This window comes from Haliotis rufescens, unplaced genomic scaffold (assembly GCF_023055435.1).
Source record: "Haliotis rufescens isolate VD_foot unplaced genomic scaffold, xgHalRufe1.0.p SCAF_7, whole genome shotgun sequence".
NCBI lineage: Eukaryota > Metazoa > Mollusca > Gastropoda > Lepetellida > Haliotidae > Haliotis > Haliotis rufescens.
The window spans coordinates 56235375-56245734 of NW_025964361.1; the positions used below are offsets into that span (position 1 = coordinate 56235375).

Consider the following 10360-nt stretch of genomic DNA (forward strand, 5'->3'; position numbering starts at 1 on the left):
TTAGTAACTGGCAGTGTTGATATATTGTGATAGTAACTGGCCGTGTTGATATATTGTTTGATAGTAACTAACAGTGTTGATATATTGTGTGAAAATAACTTACAGTGTTGATGTATTGTGTGATAGTAACTAACAGTGTTGATATATTGTGTGATAGTATCTTACAGTGTTGATGTATTGTGTGATAGTAACTAACAGTGTTGATATATTGTGTGATAGTAACTAACAGTGTTGATATATTATGTCATACTAACTAACAGTGTTGATATATTGTGTCATAGTTACTAACAGTGTTGATATATTATGTCATAGTAACTAACAGTGTTGATATATTGTGTGATAGTAACTAACTGTGTTGATATATTGCGTGATAGTAACTAACAGTGTTGATATATTATGTCATAGTAACTAACAGTGTTGATATATTGTGTGATAGTAACTTACAGTGTTGTCGATTGTGTGATAGTAACTAACAGTGTTGATATATTGCGTGATAGTAACTAACAATGTTGATATATTATGTCATACTAACTAACAGTGTTGATAAATGGCGTGATAGTAACTAACAGTGTTGATATATTATGTCATACTAACTAACAGTGTTGATATATTGTGTCATAGTAACTAAGAGTGTTGATATATTATGTCATAGTAACTAACAGTGTTGATATATCATGTCATAGTAACTAACAGTGTTAATATATTGCATGATAGCAACTAACAGTGTTGACATATAATGTGATAGTAACTAGCAGTGTTGATATATTGTGTGATAGTCACTAACAGCGTTTGATATATTGTGTGATAGTAGCTTTGGCAGATTAATATTTTATACATACAAGTTAGGTTTTAATTTTATTTTAGCTATAGTTTTATACACATTCTCTTTCAGATTTGAATTAAGTACATAGTTTATTTACTATGTCATACTTTTGCCATATAATTGTATTTCAAATTAAACATTAATACCATAGCTTATCTGTTTCATTCAGTCTATTATTTATCCAGCCTTGACTAACCATACCACTGCATGCTTTTCACCCAAAGCACTTAGTATCCCACCCCGCGCTTAGACTACTCTATTGTTCTCTGTGGTCACTCACAGCTGACCACAGGTATACCTTTGTTTCTAATGATCTGGGGCAGTTGCCAGATTACACTTGACGTATATACATCAGTCATTTTGTGTATTTTTGGGATGGATCTCGTGTTCATAATTTTATTCATGGATCCAATGGATGTGATAATTTCATGGATTTGAAGGTTAGTCGTTGTATATTTCTTGTGTGATGCTTTATATGTATTTGTGTATTTCTAATTCTTAAAGTTAGAAATAAGTTGTGCTTGGTTTATTGCTAATCAGGTTGTGTATTGAATTCACAGTTCAGTGTATTCTGCTACGATTATTTTATATGATAAAGTATTATAAACAGTTTCTTAAAGTGATAAATAGCTTATTTTTCCTAGGCTATTATCATCTTAACTTGTACATGAACTAAGTAAATCTAAACCCTAAATAAACTCATAGTAATTCTATACCTCATATCACATTAAGGTAATTGTGTTAATTGTGTATAAGAAAGATATGTGTGAAAGTGCATTATTTAAGTAATTTGATCAATCCTTATTTTAAATACCTATTTTACTTTTGTGTTGTGTATACTTATAGTGTAAATAGTATCTGCATTAGTTTATACTTTGTCAATGCAGATGTAACTGGCACTATCTTAGAAGCCTTGGTGACACGGCACAGGTTTCACCAATCTGGTATGTATTGTTTATGTGTTATTCATGAATGTATAAATGTATGTATCTATATATATGCTGACGTCGTATATCTTTGTAATTATCATGTAGTATTGTACTTGTCTAGTGTTACAACAGTAGACAGGGTTTATGTTTAGTATAAATTGATTATCGCGTCGTCATAAGCATATTATATATATTACTGTATCATTGTGCAGGTTTCTTACTACGTGAGTAATATAGGTTTCCCGCTATTTTAAGTTCATATAATGTTCTATGTCTTATGTACAGTATGTCTTATTATTTATACATTGTTGCAGGCCGTATTTATTCACCTTTCTCTTCTGAGAGAATAAACAGCCATCAGCTCACACCCTGTTGCCGTTTGTTGTTGTCTACCACACAGACAATCAGGTGCTACTAAATTGGAGCCCCCAGTGAGGATTTGATGGGACCATGAGGAAACTGATGTTCACATGAGACCAACCACTGCGTTATGTGACGTCACACTTAATGATCGATCCGCCATTATGACGTCATATGATCTGCGATGTTTGTTGACACAAGAACGGTAGATATGTGATTACATGTGACTTGAGTATTGATGAGACATTGGATATTATTATTATTGTAAGCATATACTCTTCAAAAAAAGAAATTTGACATAGATGTAAAACCACTTTTTGCCAAATATCTAAAATAATTACATTAAATGAGAACCAAATAAGTCAAACAGAAAGACAGAAAGATGATGTGTCTATAATTCGCCAAAACACATGCAAAGCACATAAACGTAGCGTTTGGGGATCAATTTTCAGCTTCATCCAAACGCAGCCGCCTGTAAAAAACGTGCAGCACAGGATAAGTGCCCCCCCCCCCCCCCCCCCCCCCCCCCCCCCCCTGCTAAATGGGTATAAAAATCCACATCAACGGCTGTTCATACAGTCCTTATAACGGCAGTAGAGGCGGTAACAGAATGCCAAGACTGAATGCAGCTCAACGGAACAACAACATTGGGAGATTACAAGCTGGAGCAACTCAGCAAGAAGTGGCCAGGCACTTTGGCGTATCCAGACAGACAATCTCCGCACTGTGGACCCGATACAACAACACCAGCAGAGTTGACGACAGACCAAGGTCAGGAAGACCAAGGGTGACAACCCAAGCACAAGATCGATACATCCGGCTGCGACACCTCCGAGACCGCACTACCCAAGCCACGTCTACAACCACACAGGTCCCAGGGGTACGCAGAATATCAGATCAAACGGTACGCAACAGACTGAGGGAGGCTGGACTTTTTCCACGAAGACCTGTTCGACGTCATGTATTGACCCCACGTCATCTGGCGGACCGTCTGCTTTGGTGCCAACAGGGGGTTAGATGGGCACGTGCAAGGTGGAGAAATGTACTGTTTACTGACGAGTCCCGTTTCCTACTCACACGTGCTGATTGGCGCGCACGTGTCTACAGACGTCGGGGTGAACGTTACGCCCCCAACTGTGTGCAGCAGGTTGTCCCATTTGGCGGCGGGAGTGTCATGGTATAGGCCGGAATTCATCACGGTGGTAGGACGCCTCTCGTGCATGTGGCAGGTGCATTGACAGGTGTGCGTTACAGAGACTTGATCCTACAGCCTTACGCTCTTCCTCACGTCAACGTTCATGGCGGACAGTTCCAGCAGGACAACGCTCGACCGCATATCGTACGTGTTTGTCAGGACTTCTTTCAGCACAACAACATCCAGACATTACCTTGGCCAGCCCGGTAACCAGATTTGTCCCCGATTAAGCATCTGTGGGACGAGTTGGATCGACGCGTTCGCAGAAGGAATCCACCGCCCCAAACTCTTCCCGCGCTTCTTGATGAACTTCAGCATGAATGGCAGCACATCCAACAGCGTGTTATTGACAACTTGATTGCATCTATGGGTCGCCGGTGTCAAGCGGTGATTGATGCACGTGGTGGGCACAACCGATACTGACATTTTCTGTACCCCTGTGACATTAACTGTATCGTGTACGTGTGTCTGTCTAGGTGACACGATTAATGTTTTTAACATTGTGTACATTGATCTTCAAACAGTGTTTCAATTATTGTTTCTGTGTCCTATTTTGAAACAATCGCATTATATTACATTTTGAAAGTCAGTGTCAAGTTTCTTTTTTTGAAGAGTATATAAGTGGACTTAAATCATTTTTTATCAATAGATTTAACATTAAATATAAACTTCATCGATTTCCATCTCAAAGCAAGATGACGTCGCTTATATAATTTGAATACACCACTTCAAAGAGAACATTTCACACCCTCTAAAATAAGATAAACAGTTGTGCCACTTCTCGTTCCATTAAATCACTCCCTTGATTCATAATAGACACGCTCATATTTCTATTTTTGCATCATTGCAGAAATGTTACTCCCAAAACGACTCCAGCTTTGTTTGATCTGTTTTACCGACCAAACTAAAGCAGTCTTACAGACTCGGTGACATCCGTGTCATCCCAAACCAGTTGCGTGGGAACTCCATTAACGGGGGTTCACGTAAGGAGAATATGGCACTCTGATAATTGTTTTCGTATGGGCAAGCTGCACTTTGTAGATGGTCTAAATATTAACTCACCCTAAAGTTCCCATGGTAACCAGTATTCTGAAACACCAGCTGGACTTTATTTTATCTTCCTATCCGTAAATTGTATCATAACAAAATTAAATTAATTTAAATCCTAAATTTAACTTTTATTTCAGTTGCACCTTTTTTAATATTGCTTTGTGTTGAGAATAATAAATATAATCTAAATTGTTGGCCCACTGAGTGTTTTTTATACAAGTACAAGGTGAGTTAACCTTAAATTGTGAGGCTTCATTGCATACATATTGGTATAAAGAGACTTAGCTAACAGTGTTTCCGTCCTGTATATTCAAGGAATTTAAATTGCAGTTTGCAAGCTTTAGGTGAGCATAATACATATGTTTTATTCCTAATTTTATAATTACGGTATGGAAGCTCATTATTGGTAATAATCTCTTAATATCTCGTAATAATCATAAATGTCATTCTTACAGTAATCAGTGTTTGAGTCGTAATCAAGTTACTTAGGAAACCGCGTATATATACAGTGTTTGAGTAAACCGCACTATTTATTATATAGTGCAAATGGTATAGTATCAAATGATTTGCAGCAATGCGTGTCTCCATAATATAATCACCAATACCTACATAATCCTATCTACACGTATTGGGAACATTAGTCAAAAGTGTATGGGAAAACAGACAGTGAATCGAGGTATGAATATTGAAAGTAGTTCCTGTATGACCTCATTTGCATATTTATCGGATCGATATACCAAGTTTGACGATTGTTTTTTCGATAACACTATCCGCTACATGATAATGTGTTTTATTGCTTGGATATTGAAACATATGATATTCTGACGTCTGTTGACTTACTGATTGCACATGGCTAAAAATATCATTTCCCTGTTAACTATGAATAGTTTCGTTCCATAGAAGGAATAATCCTGAAAAAAGACTCATAAATATTTTTGAGCCCACACATAGTTTCTATTTTAACCTAGTGAATATTTCCCATCCAATATGAAAATGCAACTACTTTATGTTGACAAAAAAGTAATTCATTATACAGTTTAGTGGATGAAGTACGTATTCTCAATAACAAGTGCGAGTTTTGAATGTGGAATGGCACGAGTTGGACACTAATGGTTTAATTAGATAATCAGAGATAATCCATACACAGATAATCCAGATTCGGATGCTCATGCTTTTAGTCACTGGTTCGCCTGCGAGATGGTGAAAAGTTTTGGAGTGGACTATTCATCATTGTTTCCCAAATGGGCATCTCGACACAAATCATGGCCAATGCGGATTGCAATACAATTGTGTATTCGTTGGCAAGTTTGTTTCAGTTTGTCATCAACAAGTGAAACGTCCCAAATACACGACGGTTGGTACATAACCGTCATGTCCAATTTAAATGCTGTGAATAATACATACACTGTCAAAAAAATGTGTTTAGAACCTAAACACAAACGTTGCCCAATAATTGTAACGAGATTAGAAGCCTAAACATGTTTAGCATTGTATTTCAATTCAATTCAAATTTCGAATTTGACCCCGACCTCTTTAACAACCTAGTGCGCCACCATCTCATCACACCAGCCATTAGAACCCATTAGATGTGATCGCCTACTCCCAAACAGATATGATCACATCATTTCCATTTGCCAATACAATAAAGATGAGAAGATATGTTTCGATGATTTCCACAGAACCCTACTGTTTTGGCATAGTACATCTAGGCTTCTAAACGTGTTAAAATAATGGAACAAGGCATGTCCTTAGATTTGTGTTCATGATCGAAACACATGTTTTCAATCTAAACCTGTTAAAATAACAACGGGAAATTGGTTAATTGCACAAGGAGTCTCATGCTAATGTATATCATAAGACTTGACCCCATGTTTCACTAACCTCTTGTACTAAGAACCAAAACATCATAAGAATTAATATTCATGATGTTATTAATGTTGTGGGAGTAAATAACCCAACGGAAATATATTATAATTGGATATCATTTCACGAACACCTGGTGTCATCGCTGATTTTCAGATATCATTATGTTATCGAAAAGGGTCATGCCTCTTTCTTTTAAAAAAAAACTTTTTTTGATTTCGTCAAATGTGCATGTAATAAAGTTATTTTGCGTGAAGTAGGTCGCAGACTCGAGTATTTACAGACCGCCGTCATACACCTGGAAGTAGGTCGCCATAACTTTACTCACAGAGAGAGTGAGTATAGTTGTACGCCGCATTTAGCAATATTCCAGCAATATCACGGCGGGGGACACCAGAAATGGGCTTCACACATTGTACCCATGTCGGGATTCGAACCCGGGTCTTCGGCGTGACGAGCGAAAGCTTTAACCACTAGGCTACCCGACCGCCCCACTTTACTCAGAAAGTGCTATCCCAAATACAACATTTTGTAACAATGTAACATTTGACCACTTTCTTAATGACATTGTGTATTCATTTTATCATAACTTTTTTAAAGTGATTCAAAAACAAAAAAAGCATATATTCCTTAGGACTAGGAAAAGGGTTTTGTCGATTGTATTAGCATGGGATTGATACCTTAACATATTTTACAGTATGCAGATCTTGGTGTCGATGCTCATGTTATCGAACACTGTACTGTCTGGTCAAGACTGATCCGGGGTTGCTACAGCAACCCATGTTTGCCGCAAAAGGCGACTATGCTTGTCGTAAAAGGCGACTGAGATCGGATGGTCAGGCTCGCTGACTTGGTTGATGCATGTCATCGATCCCAATTGCGTGGATCGATGCTCATGATGTGAATCACTGGATTGTCTGGTCCAGACTCGAGTATTTACAGACCGCCGTCATACACCTGGAATATTGCCTAGTGCGACGTTAAACAACAAACAAACAACCTCTCGGTGTGTTGCGTACATAATATCATTTATATCAACCCGTGTTATTTTATAATGATTTATCATGGCGTGTCAGTTTAGAGTGCGGGTCTAATGTGTTATCTCTGAGGATGTTTCATCAATAAATATTATCATATCTTAATGACATTTTGCTCTTACAAAGCTTTTCAAACATATTTGATTATTTGAGTGATACAAACACGTATATAGGATGCGCAAGAAGGAACCTGCTCATGTTCCTTGCTATTGATCGACACAGACACGACCTTCATCTCAGAAGGTGGTCGAACATCCAACAGGTAGGTGAGCTCGGGCGTTGATGAAGATATTTTTTGTGGTTTTCTTTAACCAACGTATTACTTTATGGACGTTTTTTCAACATTTACGTCCTTCATTGACGAATCCTAAGATGACTTAATACGGTTTTGAATATCACCTATATATTAAGCCACATTTCATAAACAATACCATATCATAACGAGGGTCGAATATTCGTTTCGTGATTCATGGTTTTTTTACTTGTGAAAGTATAAAAGTGGAACTATAAGTGGAACGAAGCACATGCATGTACATGCCTATTTCATTACATTCAGATAAACTCATGACAAATCGTTTCTGCGTAGTTTACCAATACTATTTTAATTCTGTGTCGTGTTATATGTTTTGTTGTCATCAAACATTTTTTGGAAGGGCTCTGTCAGTCCGAACACAACCCCTCGACTGTTCAATATTTGTACGCACATTAGGCGATGCCACACAAAAATTTCTTGGTAAGGTGGAGGGCGGCGTCCAGCAATATGCTCAATTGTGCTTCCACGTCCCCGTCAAGCACGCCTAACTTGGTTCAGATAGCATCTGAGGTTCGGACGACAAGACTGGGACAGTATACCGTCATCTGGACAGCTCTGACGGTCATGCAAGGTCCTACAAGCGTCCAGGAGACGCTTAGTGACGCTTGCGTTCCTCAACGTCAATTTAGGGGGTGGGGGTGGGGGGGGGGGGGGGGGGGGGGGGGGGTGCCTGTATCAACGCAAATGGTAGTCACACTAGATATTGTCTACATCGAGCAAAGGCTATTTTAGTAGTATAGATGGAATATTTGGGTTGTTGTTGGTTGGGGAGGGGTAACTAAAACAGTTATGGGTCAATCGAAGTAATCAGACATACTTCCCTTGTCAGCTTGTATAAGAGAAATACTATAGTCATGCATTTATAGTCAACACATTTATGAACACTTATAAACCTACTCCGTGTTTGCGTAACCCCGTGAGGGATTTCTGAAATGGTTGAATTCCCCCACAGAGCGCATTAGTTTAAATGGTAACCCTTGCAGGCTGGGTTACAATGACTGTAAACCCTCCTATATACTTCGACTTCTGTATAAATGAATGTGAATCGAACCTGCAACCCTTACATAACGTGGTTCGTTTTGTAACCCATTGTTTTCTGGACTGGTGATAAAAAGTTGTTCAATATAACATGTCATTAATTCAGTTGGTCCATGCTGCACGTATTATTTCTCTCGCACGCTTGATTGAATTCCTGTTATACCGCGACGAACTGTTTTGTTTCACTATAGGTAGACTAACATCTAGTCTCTGAAATGAACATATCGTACAGAAAAAATACTTATTAATTATCTTCATAAAAAATGAATAAGAAGGAGCCCAGAGACTATCTTCAGTTCCTGATACTGCAGAAATCTTGACTTGCGCAACATTATAGACTTGCATGGGCTGTATTTCATATTTGTATCAGTGTCTGTAAGACAGACTACACTATAAGGTATCTCGATGTTTTTTTCTATTATCTATTTGATGAGTCGCTTAATACATTGGAAACACCACTTCTCCTTTGGATTACTTGAGATTGTAAAACCCGACAGAAGGGAACATAGGGGGCCCGTAGTAAGCCCAATGAGAAGTGTTTTTTTTTTCTTTACGTCGATTTTTAACCTCGTTGGGATACGAACCTGCAACGTTTTTGATTTGTAGTCCAACCATCTGTGCTCGTTGTCGTCACAAGTGTCAGTTTTCCTAGTCACAATTAACCGAGTTTGGTGATGTAATAATTTTTTATGTTAATATTGTACCGAGTTCGTTGTAAGTCCTGGTGGTATTTGTGTTCGGGGCAAGTGCCTGTGAATCTGATTTGCACATCAAATTTCAATATGAATTGTACATCTTATCCATATTTGACTTATTGCCTAATAATATGTGTATTCCGTTGTATGTATGTGTATTCCATATCTTGTCTGTGTTTACATTCTAAACACATGTTTTACAGTGTAGTTTTAATTTTTAATTCTGTTTTGATAACTATATCCCGGATCCGTCCGCTGCAATAGCTCACTTCCAGTCCGAAGCACAAAATAGCCATCAAATGAAATCACTCCCAAGCGGGACAGAAATTTTGCAGTTAAGTTAAGATAGGAACGTTGGAGGTGGCGACGTCAAATCGAAGCTATGTTAGCGAATGGGTCCAAGATATTTAACAAAATAAAACACTATACTGAACCGCAAAAGAAACGTCACCCCAAGAGGCCTTGCATGAAAAGTTGTCATTTAAATATCAAAGTTTCTAATATTTAACATTATCTTGTCCGGTAAAAATGAAATTTGATTATAAAAAAACAAAGCAGATGACAATAAAACCGATCGCTTAAGCGTATCACGGCAACGGTCATGGTAACCCGATTGCACGTGAGTTCCGTGCAATTTGAAATGCACATGCGTTCCCCCATTTCTTGCCCTATAAAAATCCACCCAGATTGGTTAACATTCATTCGTTATTGTATTGCTACCCCATGCCAAGATTGACAAGAAATCAGCGACACCAAGCCCTTGGACGATTGCAAGCTGGACAAACCGCCCGGCAAGTAGCCATTTCAAGTCCACGTAAGGACCATATACAGACTAAAGCAACGGTACCAGATCACTAGCACTACAGATGACTGACCACGTAGTGGAAGACCAAGGATCACCACCCGACGTCAGGATCGTCAGATTGTGCGACAGCATCTTCAAGATCGCTTTGTTACTGCTGCGGAAACTGCTCGACTGACCATGGGGACACGCCAGCGACACATTAGTGCGGACACCGTGCGTCGACGATTGACGAGCAGACACCTCCACTGTCAC

At 38.5% G+C, this 10360-nt stretch overlaps 2 protein-coding genes across 2 annotated transcripts in view; one reads left to right on the top strand and one right to left on the bottom strand.

The window, feature by feature from the left end:
• The window catches only part of LOC124128980 (protein kibra-like), a 250613-nt gene that overhangs the window by 81581 nt on the left and 158672 nt on the right, over positions 1–10360 (top strand). The window lies entirely within an intron of this gene.
• LOC124133735 (thyrotroph embryonic factor-like) overlaps positions 1–10360 on the bottom strand; it is a 97484-nt gene that overhangs the window by 48818 nt on the left and 38306 nt on the right. The window lies entirely within an intron of this gene.